At 46.7% G+C, this 15,000-nt stretch overlaps 1 pseudogene across 1 annotated transcript in view; it reads right to left on the bottom strand.

Annotated features, from left to right (window-relative positions):
* The window catches only part of LOC311322560 (adhesion G protein-coupled receptor L3-like), a 70,836-nt pseudogene that overhangs the window by 17,257 nt on the left and 38,579 nt on the right, over positions 1–15,000 (bottom strand). The window contains exon 7 of the transcript in view: positions 10,258–10,441. The product of the transcript in view is annotated as an adhesion G protein-coupled receptor L3-like (transcript). The remainder of the gene's footprint in view (positions 1–10,257; positions 10,442–15,000) is intronic.

Here is a 15,000-nt window from a genome sequence, read left to right as displayed (position 1 = left end):
TTTGTCAAACTAGAGGAACGAGAAACCAAGTCCATAATCATTCTGTCTGATTTAAGTTAAACACATTTAGAAAGTCAGGTGGCCTCATTCAAGCTTGTCACATCCTGTCTTCAGGCGACAGATAAAGCCTTAGCTTCAGTTAACTCTAAGCCAATAGGGCGCCCAGAGTTGTACGGTAGAAGTTCTGTAATCTAATTATGCTGCTGTTGACTATCTTCAGCCGCTCGAGGTAATTTCACGGTAATTTAAGACATTTAACATCTCTGTGATCAAATAAACAAGCGGGAGGACAGCCACACTCAGAGAGCCCTATTTTCCTGTTCTCATGTGAAAGAGCTGTATTCTTTCCATTTGCGCTATGGAAAATAGAGCAGGCCTACATGATTCTGACGCCTGAATGAACGATGCCGTGCTCGCGTATACTGGTTAGCATTCATTCTTCATTCAATCTTCATTCAATCTCCAGATAAAAGACAGGACATAACATACAATGAACTACATACAAGAGATCAATAAAAGACCATGGTTGAAAATATAGATTAATGTCTCACATCTGGACAGTGACGTTGGAACTATTTTGTGAGGGGGGGGGGGGGGGGGGGGGGGGTGACCATGTCTGTGTCTCAACAGCTAGCGGGGGGTGTGGGGGTCCACACTTAATTTCTTGCATTCTGGTGAATTTTCTGTACAGCTATCAAGGAAACTACAAAGCTAGCCTACTTTCACAACACTTAGATAACGGTTACCATGTCAACGTGCACACGCATCAAAAGTTGCATGCAAAATAGTCTACGTCTACGTGACGGCCCAATCCCAACACCCCCCCTTAGCCCTAGCCCTTGGCCCTACCCCTACATTTTGCTTCCCCTACATTTGCTTTCACGCGTAGGGTAGTGTGTCTCATTCCTTTTATCTTCCAGGGCTAGGGGGCATATCGAGGGCTAGTGGACGTTCAAACAGCCCTCCGAAACCAGGGTTTTCAGATGCTGACTCGAGGGGAAGATGAAAACTCACACAATGCTTTGCGAACCGAGGCAGTGATATGAAACATAGCTGCCGGTGCCGTGATAACCATGGGAAAGAAGCCCAATATCTTCGCAAATAAACGTTCAGAAATTGTAAAATGCGCGGAGTAGCTTAGTTTAAAGTAGATGCAAAGGAACATGTCATTGGATTGTTATGACACGCATTTCAGAAAAGAAAAATCTATTTTCTATTACTCTAAAATCTATCTACTATTCACCATGTCAACTGCATTGTTAGCCTAATTGTAGCATTTTGATGTTCCAGTAGGCTACGGTGCAGTGTTACATCTAATCTAATCAACAGAACTTTGTGTAAACAACTATTTTTGAGTGACAGTTGATTCCATATCCAGTAGCATTTTTCCTGCACTTCTCTGCTCATCTGATCAGTGTATTTCTATGGGCAGGACTAACGTTAACAGCCGATGTGTAAACATTCCTGGTTGTACAAGTGATTAATCTGTCTTGTTCTGTTCTGAAATGTGGTCAGATGTGTCCCTATAATAATAGTAATCACACTGTAACATCCCAGGGACTCCACAGAAAATCAGGCAACTGATAACATTCTGATTGAAGATGTAGCGAGTGGCATTTCTTAGGTAAAGATTTCAACACCTATCCCTTGTGGCTCCGTTCCGAAGGGCCACTACCCAGTCGAGGGCACTCCAAATCTAGGGGCTAGGGCTAAGGAGGGGTATTGGGATTGAGCCTTAGTCATCAGCTAGTAGTCACTCAGACTGCATATATGCTCGTGTTGGTGCTATTTACTGACTGCAGACATTTTCATTCATAATTTGTTCGTATTTTATGAATGCACATATAGGCTACAGGAAAAATGAGTCAGAAGCACATTCTCTTAAAAAAAAACAACCTTAGCCACAAGTGGGGGCGCTAACGCACCCCCCGCACCCCTACTTCCAACGTCTATGCATCTGGACCAATGTCCCCACTGGGATTGGTAGCGTATAGTACTAAATCTTATGTTTGATAAAACCAAGAAGATTTCATTTTCAGACTCAGCAAATACATTTATACTGTACATGAGCTTACTCAACACAGTTGCGCACACTTTCCTATCATGGTACAGTATATTTAATGGGAATCGGGGGTCTACTCCTGATTACGCCATCAGGGCCCACTAGACACAGCATATTTCATCTTTTTTCTAGGGCCAGATTAGTGATCAAGAGAACCTTTGGAATGTTAAAAATGCTTAGATGTTTGGACCATGTTTGGATAGGTCAGGTGGTACATTACAATACAGCCCTCAGTAAGTCAGTGGTACATTACAATACAGCCCTCAGTAAGTCAGTGGTACATTACAATACAGCCCTCAGTAAGTCAGCCATGCCTTAAAGCGCCTCACTTTTGAGTTACGACAGCGTCAGATTAATCAAAATAGGGCCCAGAGAAAGACATAGAAAGACTGTGAAAGCAGGGTACCGACACACGCTGTGCCTAACCTATTTAAACAGTTCTGTCACTACAATCCCCCTTTTCTTAAAACACTCATTCATTATCCTCACACACACGCATGCACGCATGCACACACACGCACACACACACGCACGCACGCACGCACGCACGCACGCACGCACACGCAGTTATACTGCTCTTGCTTCCCACCGAAATCTCGACCACTCGGACGTGTATTTATACTCGCGTGGCGTCACGCACGTCTACCCAGTCTCTGTCATCCACGACAAAAGCCCAGATTCCCTGGCGGGCGTGCGGCGCGCCCCCGGGGCCCCTCCCTGTCTCCCCGCCTCTCTGATTCCTCTCCTTCCTCTTAAAGACTTGCAGAGGGGCTTCCAAAGCGCAGGGGGGAGAGCGGGGATGGAGGGATAGAGGAGGAGGGCTGGAGAAGGGCTGGGGGGATGAGAGGAGGAATAGGGGCGGTCTTGACTGAGGAGGGAGGGAGGTCATCTCGGCGGATCTGCCCGCCGGATTAGCTGGGGGCAGCCTACATCCTCTTCCTCCATCTCTATCACTCTATCACGCTGAGCAGAGAAGAGCTTTTCCTACGCGCACTGGCTTGGATGAAGGTTTCTACAATTCGATCATTTTTGTAGCCTTCTTGGATAGCGACTACCTCGCGTTTTTGGAGCGTCTTGAGTCCGACAAAGGAATCAGCGTGCAATCAATGGCTGCTGGAGGAAAACTTGGCGAACTAGAAAGAAAACAGATGGGCCTTATCTTTTGGTGCAAAACTACAGGATAAAACACCTGTGCGAGACAGAAATTAAAAGGCACAGGAGAAGAAAAATTTGAATCCCCCAAATGATCCAGCAGTACTGGAATTGATCTCTTCTGCCCTCCTGGAACTGGAAACAACGGAGACTGGGCCTGCTGGTTCTTCAGAGCCCAATCAAGTTGTCAAAGAAAAAATGCCCAAGAAAGTAGTCCCAAGAAAGGAGTCCAAAACTCAAAATCACTTCCCGATGTCGAGGCACTAGCTTCTCCGGATGCTGTGAAAATCCAAAAACTCATTATCAATAATATTTTTGAACAAATTAGCCATTTGCTGTCTGAACTCAACAAATACACTCAATCTAGCCCTCTCAACAAATACACTCAATCTAGCCCTCTATGCTTGAGATGCGGAGAAAATCACCACCATAAAACCTGCACAAAAGACAAACGAGAAGCCAAGTGTGCCAACTGTGCAGGTGAACACTCTGCCGCCTCCAAGACTTGCCCAGTCTACCTCTCCAATATGACCTCAACGACCAAAAAGCTCCAGTCTGCCAGACCCCTAGGCAGGAAACCTTCCACCACCAACTCCCCCAGCTTGCTCTCTAACGATACCCACTTCACCCACCTGCGTGACGACCTCAAGAAACTTGCCATGGATGATGACAAAATAGAGGAAGTGGTTAAAAGCATCAGGAAGCATATCCAGTTCAGGACATAAAAACTGCCCTCACCTCACTCCTCTACTCGCCATCATTTTTTCCCACTCTCTTGATGAGCCTTACAACCTTGTTACACATAAATATTAGAGGAATCAGAGGTAACAAAGATGATGCTATCAATAAAATCACGAATCCAGATCCCAGGATATAACATCATAAGGAAAGAACGGCAGACAGGACATGGAGGAGGAGTCGCAATTCTGATAAGAAACGGCATAGAATACTATGAACTAGACTACAGTCTTTCATCTGATGATTTAAAGGGAAACGAATGTTTCAGTCAATTTGAAGGTTCACTCTCACAACTCTATCACAATTACCAGTGTCTATTATCCCCCTGGAATAAAACCTGCAGAGGCCCAATTCAAAGTAATCTCCAAATCCAGCCACTCTCTTGTAATGGGGGACCTGAATGCAAAGCATATAGACTTCAATTGCAGAGTAACAAACCAAAGTGGCATAGCACTCACACAGATTCTGAATATAACAAACCTGTCAATTATTAACACAAATGAATCTACCTTTATCTCCCCACAAACAAGTATCACAGACATCCTAGACTTGATTCTATGCAATTCAGATCTGGCCACCAAACTCCACAGGTTTTCCACTTCAAACCACCTTAGCAGTGACCATTCACCCGTTCTTACCACATTTTCCTTTGGCTTACAAGCAGTTCTAAAGAAGAGGTACAATTACAAAGCAGCAGATTGGGAAATATTCAGATCAAACATTAAGGACAAACTAGGGCTGCGAGCAGCAGTGAGCGGGCCCTCGCACCCCACGCGTGTCAGGGTGCGGCGCCGTTAAAGGGTGTGCTATTTTGGTGTCCAGTACTGAGAGAAACTTCCTATCACCAGTAGGTGGCGCTCTAAGCGTGACTCAATACCGATGCATAAATGTGTTCAGGACAGTACCTTGATGAAGTGTGAGAAATGTTGTGTAAATCGGACAATGTATGTAGGAGTTATGATGACTTCCTGCTTGACCTGTAGGCGGCGCTATAAGTATGACTCAATACTGACCTACAGATGTGTTCAGGATGTGACCTTCATCAAGCGTGAGCAATTTGGTGTAAATCGGATAATGTATGTAGAAGTTATGAGGACTTCCTGTAAGCAGTAGGTGGCGCTATAAGTGTGACTTAATGCTGATGCACAGATGTGTTCAGGATACGACCTTCATCAACCCTGAGCAATTTGGAGTAAATCGGATAACGTATGTAGGAGTTATGAGGACTTCCTCTTTCACCAGTAGGTGGCGCTGTAGGTATGACGCAATACTGACTTACAGATGTGTTCAAGATGCAACCTTCATCAAGCATGAGCAATTTGGAGTAAATCGGATAACGTATGTAGGAGTTATGAGTACTTCCTGTTTCACCAGTAGGTGGCGCTGTAAGTGTGACTCAATACCGATGCATAGATGTGTTCAGAATGCGACCTTCATGAAGCGTCAGCAATTTGGTGCAAATCAAATAATGTATGTAGGAGTTTTGAGGACTTCCTGTTTCACCAATAGGTGGCACTATAAGTATGACGCAATACTGACACATAGATGTGTTCAGGACAGAACCTTCATGAAGCGTGAGAAATATCGGACAAATTGGATAATGTATGGAGGAGTTATGAGGACTTCCTGTTTTATGGCGAAATGTCAAAATTCGGCGGGGCGCCACGGCAAGGGTGTTTGGTGAAAACTCAATTTTTTGATAACTTTTGATCACAAAGGTCTTAAGATGAAGCTGACCGAATATAAAGTTGATCGGATTAAATCTGTAGGAGGAGTTTGTTAAAGTGTGTCTCGATGAACTACATATGCCCACCGAATTTCGTTCGCCTACATCAAACTGAAAGGTGGGGCTCGCCATTTTACATTTTCCAGGGGGTGCTCTTGAGCCGTTTTGCCACGCCCATTTCCGTTACCCATGAAATATCAACATTTTCACCAGGACTGACATATCTGCAAAGTTTCATGCGTTTTCATCAATGTTTAGGCCGCCAAAAAGGCATTTGTTTGGGGAGAAGAAGGTAGAAGGTAGGAGGAGAATAATAATCCTTACAATTTCAATAGGGCCTCGCAGCGCCAGTGCCCAGGCCCTAATTAACAACCACTTTCCTGGATTGCACCCCTCATGGCCTAAACCAGCACGCAATAATGCTTAGCCAACTTCTCACCCAAGCCAGAGAGGAAACAATCCCCCAAACCTCTGCTAAAAGACCAGCCCAGTCATTACCCCCTACCTCCTTCAGCTCATACAGGATAAAAGGAAGCTACAAAGAGAATTCATCAGGTCTAGATCACCTCACATCAAAACAGAAATAAACAGACTCCAAAGTGTTATTAAAACACAACTTGCTCTCCATCGGCAGAAAACGTGGAACACTTTCTACAGAAAACTTGACCAGGACACAAACCCCCGAACTTTCTGGCAAAAAATAAAGAGCTTGAATGGAGAAGAAGAAAGAAATGGCACACCGCCTCTCAAATCCACAGGTCTTATCATTACTGATAACAAAGAAAAAGCCACTCTCTTTTGCAGTCATCTGGAAAATGTTCATTCATGTCCAGATGAACTACATTTTGACAGAACTTGGAAAGAGCTGGTTGACAGGGAGATAATAAGGCATGAAACAAGTGGGCCAAGCATGGATAACTTTAATATAGAAAATCACCCCCTCACAAATATAGTCACCACTCAAGAAATACAACTGCACCTACAAAAAATGAAAAACATATCAACAGGTGAAGATAATGTGAACACCATCTTTCTTAAACAAGCACCAGTCATTTATCTTCAGCACCTTGGACAGCTCTTTTCCACCTGCTTCACAACTGGCCACTTCCCCTCACCCTGGAAGATTGCAGTTGTTGTCATGATACATAAAACAGGAAAAGATCCACATAATACAGCAAGCTACCGTCCAATAAGCCTTCTCAGCCATGTAGGCAAATTATTCGAAAGAATTCTCACCTCACGTCTTAGTGACCACATCGAATCCCTTGATGTTCTTGGACTCCACCAAGCAGGCTTCAGGAAAGGGAGAGCTACTACAGATAACATCCTCCGATTATCCGAAGACATCTACAGAAACTTCTACAAAAAGGAAGTAACCATGGCTATATTTTTTGACATTGAAAAAGCCTTTGATAAGGTCTGGCACAATGGACTCAAATACAGATTAATAGATAGCAAACTCAAATTGCCTAAACTCACCCAGAGCATCATTGGAAGTTTTCTCAACAGACGGCAAATTAAGGTCAGAGTTGCTTCTGCCATCTCAGCACCTTTTATCTCCCAAGCTGGTGTTCCTCAAGGTGCAGTTTTGAGCCCTCTTTTATTCCTGCTATATATCCCAGATATCTATTACCCCCCAGTCACCATAGCAAGGGTCTCACAGTTCGCTGATGACCTCTGCTATTGGTCCAGCTCCAAACGCCCAGAATTAGCAGGCAAGAAACTTCATAAATGTGTAAATGAAATAGAACAGTGGGCAAATAAATGGAGAATCAAATTAAACCCTGCAAAGACACAGTGTGTCCTCTTCACCAAAAACCCCCACATGCACACCAACAACTGCAACTTAACATTGTATAATCCAAAAATCAACATCAATAAAGAAGTAACATTTCTTGGTGTAACATTTCAATCCAACATGACCTGGACTAAAAACATCAGCAACCTGGAGCAAAAGGCAAATAACCGACTTAACCATCTTAAAGGCCTCTGTGGCAAGCGTGATGCAGCACGACAGAATACTCTGTCCCTGCCTGGATCACCGTATCAGAGAACCAGCTCCAGCGATTACAGATAATTCAAAACAAAGCCTTAAAAATGGCTCACAGACTTCCTGTTTATATCAGTAATTACTATGTTCACACCATAACTGGCATCCATACAATTAGACAAAGGCACCAAGCACTAGCGGCATAATCCAGCCCTCCAGAAAACCATAAAAGAAGCAGAGGAAATTATTGACACTCCACTGTCCTTCATCATCCGGCTGGATAAAGGCCCAGAACCACCCGAACCGCCATGAAAAAACAATAAGCCTGTAGGCTATTAAATTAGGCTATATAAATATTTAATTCACTTTTAAATGTATGTCACCAATTGTTGTTGCATAAAAGATTAGAATCACTTTCTTGTCTTCACTGGTATGTACTAATCTTTCTTACTAGTCTATACTTCCACTTTTCTATATTTCCATTATATTCGTAACTTTATTAGCCTATTGCTGTCTGCTGTTTTTCTGCCTTGGCCTATATGCTTATCTTTCAGTCGTCTGGCACCGCCCCCTCTCCTCCTCCCTCCTCTCCCTCTCCTCTTTCCTCTCTCCTCCTCTCCCTCTCTTCTCTCTCCTCCTTTCTTCTCCTCTCCCCTCCTCTACCTCTCCTCTCTCGTCCTCTCCTCTCCACTCCTCTCCTCTCCCTCTTCTCTCTCCCCTCTCCTCCTCTTCTCCCCTCTCCTCCTCTCCCCTCCTTGTCCCTCTCCCCTCCCCTCCCCTCCCCTCCCCTCCCCTCCCCTCCCCTCCCCTCCCCTCCCCTCCCCTCCCCTCCCCTCTCCTCCCTCTCCTCTCTCCTCTGTTCTCTTTTCTCTCCTCCTCTCCTCTTTTCTCTCTAGTTCCTGATAGAATGACATGCCCTCTCACATGGATCCTTGTAATGACGGAGTGATGTGCAGGAAAGTGTGAAATATCAAATCACAGAGTGGAGGAGTGTTGGGGCGGGGGCGGGGGGGGGGGGGGGGGTAATCAAAGGGGAGAGAGAAAAACCGAGTGTGACTCCACACTCGGTGAGTGTGACTGCACCAGGGCGGAGACGAAGCGATCGCTCTGGGACACTCCTTCATCCGGAAGAGAACAACAAACCAAAATGATTTTATTTTTCTCCCTTCCGACGACATCTGTGCTCTTCACTGGAGCGATGATGGAGGGACTGGAGGAGGAGGAGGAGGAGGAGAAGGAGAGAGAGGTCGGCGCTACGCGGCCGTGATAACTGGTTCTGTTCTGCGTTGTCGCCTCCACCGTGAGCCGAGAGAAGAGGGCGGGGTTTGCGGATTCTGGCCGGCGATTGGTGCCTGTGCGGAGCGCCTCAAGGCCACGTCGGCCGCTCATCTTGTTAGAAGAGAGGACCTTGGTGAAAGCACCCCTCCCCGTCCTGGTACACGTTGGTACATCCTCACTTAGACATACGGACTCCATCTTGATCTTTGTGCCGAAACATGTCTCTAAATGATTTTCAATAAAGCTGGGTTGGATTTGTGGGCTTATTTTGACAGAGAGCTTCCAATTCACACCTACACGCACGCACACACGCACACACACACACACACACACACACACACACACACACACACACACACACACGCACGCACGCACGCACACACACACGCACGCACACACACACACACACACACACACACACACACACACACACACACACACACACACACACACTGCGTTACTGCATTAGATCTGCACATGTTGTTCCATAGACTAGTGAATCCATGCTGTGTCTATAGCATGGTCTCGCTATAAACATGTACAAAAATGGGTCAGTGGTGGATTTCCTGACTCACTCAAACACACATTCATCTCAGCTTATCCTCCTGGGACGTGATGTAACTCACAGTACGGTGGACGGAGCTCAGCTCACGTTGCTCTGTGGAGCCCCTCGAGCCGCACACACCGCTCTACAGCTGTACCGACGGCCCCCTCTTGTTTGGGTCGCTCATACGTGTGTTAATGCTCACGTATGTTCTTGTTCGAGCCTAATCCGCCGTGCTGTTCGCGCTACGGAGTGACGGCCGGGCTACACGTATGTGATCTCACAGACACGTATGATCCCTGTGCCGAGAGGAGGGAGGGGAAGGGGGAGGGGGGAGGGGGTGTTGACGGCGTTATTCTGCCCCACTTCCGTCTGCGTGCGCCCACCCGTGTGTGTTATTGCTCGTGTGTGTGTGTGATCGCCAGAAGTGCTGTGCTCCCAGGTGGGGTGTAATGGAGTCTTACGGAAGTGTAGCTGGTTGAGGAACACATGTATACTGCGCCTGTACTGACTATAAGGATATTTTAATTGTAACTTTATTTTAAATTAAATTAAACATGTGTTGACAACTGTTTCATTTATATGCATTTATAAGTTATATTCTACTCGTGTCAACTCTTAACACCTACATTCCCTTGATAAAGCATTTGTAGTCTCCATTTCTAAACCGCTCACCTCTTGTTTAATCGGCTCCGTCTAAGGCGCTAACACCTGTAAGCTAGCTAGCTACCTAGCGTATGGTACCGTTGCATGCGGATGTTACTCACGGATATTGTCGGTGGCGTCGTGGACGGTGTCGGTCTTGAGGAGGTTGTCGGCCAGCATGAAGGCTCCGGCCTCCACCGTGTCCAGGAGCAGGGTGGCGGAGTGCAGCTGCTCGCTGGTGGCCAGCTCCCGCCAGGCGGACTGGGCCCGCGGCTGCAGCAGGTTGTTCACCGTCTCCACCATGGCCTGGCGGGGAGGACACACAGGTGTGCGGTTAGCTTAGCGCTAAAGCGAACGGCCCACCCACCTCAAAACACTCGAAACCCATTAGCGGAGGTGAGGTAGACGGTTAGCTTAGCGGTTAGCCGACGGTAAAGCCAACAACTGTTCACCTCGCGGCCACGAGGGGACAACAACCACAAATAAAAAGAAATCACAGATAAAGATGCGGATGTTAGGCTGGTGTTTCTGTGTGGCTGGATTAACGGGCAAAATCTAACCATGTCATGTCGCCCTCCACAGTCTCTGGTTCACCATGACAGTCGGGTGAAGTGTGTTTGTGCGTCTGTGTGTGTATTTTTCCTTTCTCTTCCTCTCCCCCCATCTTAATTTACACACACATAAATCCCAGTAGATGATGGAGAGAGAGAAGAAGAAGAGAGAGAGAAAGAGAGAGAGAGAGAGAGAGAGAGAGAGAGAGAGAGAGGGGGGGGGGGGGGAGGCTGGGGACCACCATAAAACAGCCCAGTGAGTTCATGGTGACAGGCGTCCGTTGGGAACGGGGGGTAAGAGAAACAGGTGCTATCAAACATACCAGAGTCCTCTCTCTATCACACCAGAGTCCTCTCTCTATCTCTCTATCAAACATACCAGTCCTCTCTCTATCTCTCTATCAAATACACCAGAGTCCTCTCTCTATCTCTCTATCAAACATACCAGTCCTCTCTCTCTCTATCAAACATACCAGAGTCCTCTCTCTATCTCTCTATCAAAAATACCAGTCCTCTCTCTCTCTATCAAATACACCAGAGTCCTCTCTCTATCTCTCTATCAAAAATACCAGTCCTCTCTCTCTCTCTCTCTCTCTCTCTCTGTATCTCTCTATCAAACATACCAGTCCTCTCTCTCTCTTTCTATCAAACATACCAGTCCTCTCTCTCTCTCTCTCTCTCTCTCTCTCTATCAAACATACCAGTCCTCTCTCTCTCTCTCTCTCTCTCTATCTCTCTATCAAACATACCAGTCCTCTCTCTATCTCTCTATCAAATACACCAGAGTCCTCTCTCTATCTCTCTATCAAACATACCAGTCCTCTCTCTCTCTATCAAACATACCAGAGTCCTCTCTCTATCTCTCTATCAAAAATACCAGTCCTCTCTCTCTCTATCAAATACACCAGAGTCCTCTCTCTATCTCTCTATCAAAAATACCAGTCCTCTCTCTCTCTCTCTCTCTCTCTCTCTGTATCTCTCTATCAAACATACCAGTCCTCTCTCTCTCTTTCTATCAAACATACCAGTCCTCTCTCTCTCTCTCTCTCTCTCTCTCTCTCTCTATCAAACATACCAGTCCTCTCTCTCTCTCTCTCTCTCTCTATCTCTCTATCAAACATACCAGTCCTCTCTCTCTCTATCTCTCTATCAAACATACCAGTCCTCTCTCTCTCTCTCTATCAAACATACCAGTCCTCTCTCTCTCTCTCTCTCTCTCTATCTCTCTATCAAACATACTAGTCCTCTTTCTCTCTCTCTCTCTCTCTCTCTCTCTCTCTCTCTCTATCAAACATATCAGTCATCTCTCTCTCTCTCTCTCTCTCTCTCTCTATCTCTCTATCAAACATACCAGTCCTCTCTCTCTCTCTCTCTCTCTCTCTCTCTCCCTTTGTTCTGCACCCCTCCCCCTCATCTCTACCTCTCTCTTTCACTCTCTCTCTCATCCTCTGTCTCTCTCCCACTGGGGGAAAGAGCGGAAAAAAGGAACAAATAGGGTGCTCTCCAGCGGAGCGCATCAGGGGCAGGGGAGAGAGACGTCAGGACAGAGGAGAGAGACGTCAGGACAGAAGAGAGAGACGTAAGTACAGAGGAGAGAGACGTAAGGACAGAGGAGAGAGACGACAGGAACAGGGGAGAGAGACATCAGGTCAGGACAGGACAGGGGAGAGAAACACGTCAGGTTATTGATGTCACACACGACTCCCTCCCCCCGGTACCTCTGGACTATAAGGAGGTCAGAGAGAGACGAAGGGAGGGAGAGAGAGAGGTGGGGAGAGAGAGGGGAGGGGAAAGGGAGGAAGAGAGAAGGAAAGAGAGAGAAAAAAAGAGAGGAGAGTGTGGAGAGAGAGAAAGAAAGCGCATGAGAAAGAGAGAGGGATAAGGCGATCGAGAGAGAGATGAAGAGACAGTGGGGAGTCCGGGAAAGAGAGCGATAGAGAGAGAGAGAGAGAGAGAGAGAGAGAGCTCTGCGTGCTGGCAGAGGAGGGGTTTTATATAACAGCATCAAAGGAACTGGCAACTTGCTGACTGAACCTTCAACCCCTTCGATCACCATTAGTGATACATGAGCATATTTCCAGAAAACATCCAGTGACCTCACAGGACATATCACTGGGCGTATCGCTCTAACGCTGGAAGGTTATTAGTGTCAGGATGTGACAATATGCTAATCCTTCCTCTTTTACAGCTGATAGCTAATTAGGTCACATGCATATGAGATAGGATGGGTCACAGGGACTCGGGGTCTGCATGTAAACAAAATGTCATTAATCCTCCGCTTCAAATAATGTGTGGGGACACACACACATGTACACACACACACACACGACACACAGACATGTACACACACACACACGCACACACACACACACACACACACAAGGTACCATGCATAACCGAAAAACAACAAAACGAACAAGCACATGCATGTACATACATGTACGCACATGTGCACATACGCATACACACACACCACACATACACACACACACAAGGCTGCGTAACCGAACACACACATGCGAAAAACATACAAGCACGCGCCTGCATACATACACACACACACATACACACAAGGCTGCGTAACCGAACACACACATGCGAAAAACATACAAGCACGCGCCTGCATACATACACACACAGTATACACATACACACACAGTACTCCCTTAATAAAGCATTATGGAACGAGAAGCTGTGGGATGTCACGGATATCGCCACGGCTAGTGGGAGTGGTTAGGCACGACGCGCAGCGGAGTGCCGTTACACCCCACTAGCCGTGGCGATATCCGTGACATCCCACGGCTTCTCGTTCCATAATGCTTTTATACAACGGTTGCCACATTTATCCGTCAATATTTCAAAAAGAAAGACAATACAAACTTTAAAATGTATTTTTAATGGTACTATTTGTTAATCATTTGCGGATACTTCTGCTGAAAATGGGCAACGACAATGCTACAGCACATCTTTGTAAACATTGATCTATATGCTACTAATAAGAGGTGGATTGATATTAAAAGATGTGCTAACGTTCCATTTTAGCGTGGGGATATCGTATTTATCGCCACGGCTGGAATGCAAACTGACCAATAGAGACAATGGACCGGATCTATGCTGTTGTATAATCACCTCTACATATGAAATAGATGGATTTAAAGTAATTCTGTCATACACTGGGCTCTGTGTGTGTGTGTGTGTAAGTGTGTGTGTGTGTGTGTGTGTCTGCTGGGTGGAGCAGTGCAGCGAATCATTCTGCTCCACTTGTCCAGGCAGTGAGGGAGACAGAGAGAGGAGAGGAGGAGAGGAGGAGAGGAGGAGAGGAGGAGAGGAGGAGAGGAGGAGAAGCCCCAGCTCGCGTCAGTACGGTACAGTGCTCCTTTAGCGCCCTGTGACCCCCACGGGAACGCAGGGTAAAGTATTTACAAGATACTACTAAATACTTCACTCCCTTCTGCACTCTAATGTGCATTACAGCACATTATATAAAGAGTACATTATATATGTACTTTACATTATACAGTATATACAGAAATTAATAACTCTGTGTTAGTTTGTATTCGTTCCACCGTGACCGTGAATTATTTATCACGTTACATAAACGAGCCGCTGCAGCGGAGTCAAGCGCCCGCGCCCCGGTGCCGACTTCCACGTCCTGGTACGGACTCGACCCGCGGGCTTGAGCTGCTCCACGTCTGCGCTGTCAGTCCTGTCTACCCTGCGACAGAGAGGCAGGGAGGGGGGCGGGGTACGTAAGGCCTGGTGGTGATATCTCTGGGGGGTAATAAAGGCCTGGTGGTGATATCTCTGGGGGGTACTAAAGCCCTGGTGGTGATATCTCTGGGGGGTACTAAAGCCCTGGTGGTGATATCTCTGGGGGGGTACGGGGGTACTAAAGCCCTGGTGGTGATATCTCTGGGGGGTACTAAAGCCCTGGTGGTGATATCTCTGGGGGGGTACGGGGGTACTGAAGGCCTGGTGGTGATATCTCTGGGGGGTACTAAAGGCCTGGTGGTGATATCTCTGGGGGGTAATAAAGGCCTGGTGGTGATATCTCTGGGGGGTACTAAAGGCCTGGTGGTGATATCTCTGGGGGGTAATAAAGGCTTGGGGGTGATATCTCTGGGGGGTAATAAAGGCTTGGGGGTGATATCTCTGGGGGGTAATAAAGGCTTGGGGGTGATATCTCTGGGGGGTAATAAAGGCTTGGGGGTGATATCTCTGGGGGGTAATAAAGGCCTGGTGGTGATATCTCTGGGGGGGTACGGGGGTACTAAAGCCCTGGTGGTGATATCTCTGGGGGGTAATAAAGGCCTG

The sequence above is a fragment of the Borostomias antarcticus genome, assembly GCF_949987555.1.
Source record: "Borostomias antarcticus genome assembly, chromosome: 20".
Taxonomy (NCBI): domain Eukaryota; kingdom Metazoa; phylum Chordata; class Actinopteri; order Stomiiformes; family Stomiidae; genus Borostomias; species Borostomias antarcticus.
This window is presented reverse-complemented; position numbering and strand designations above follow the sequence as displayed.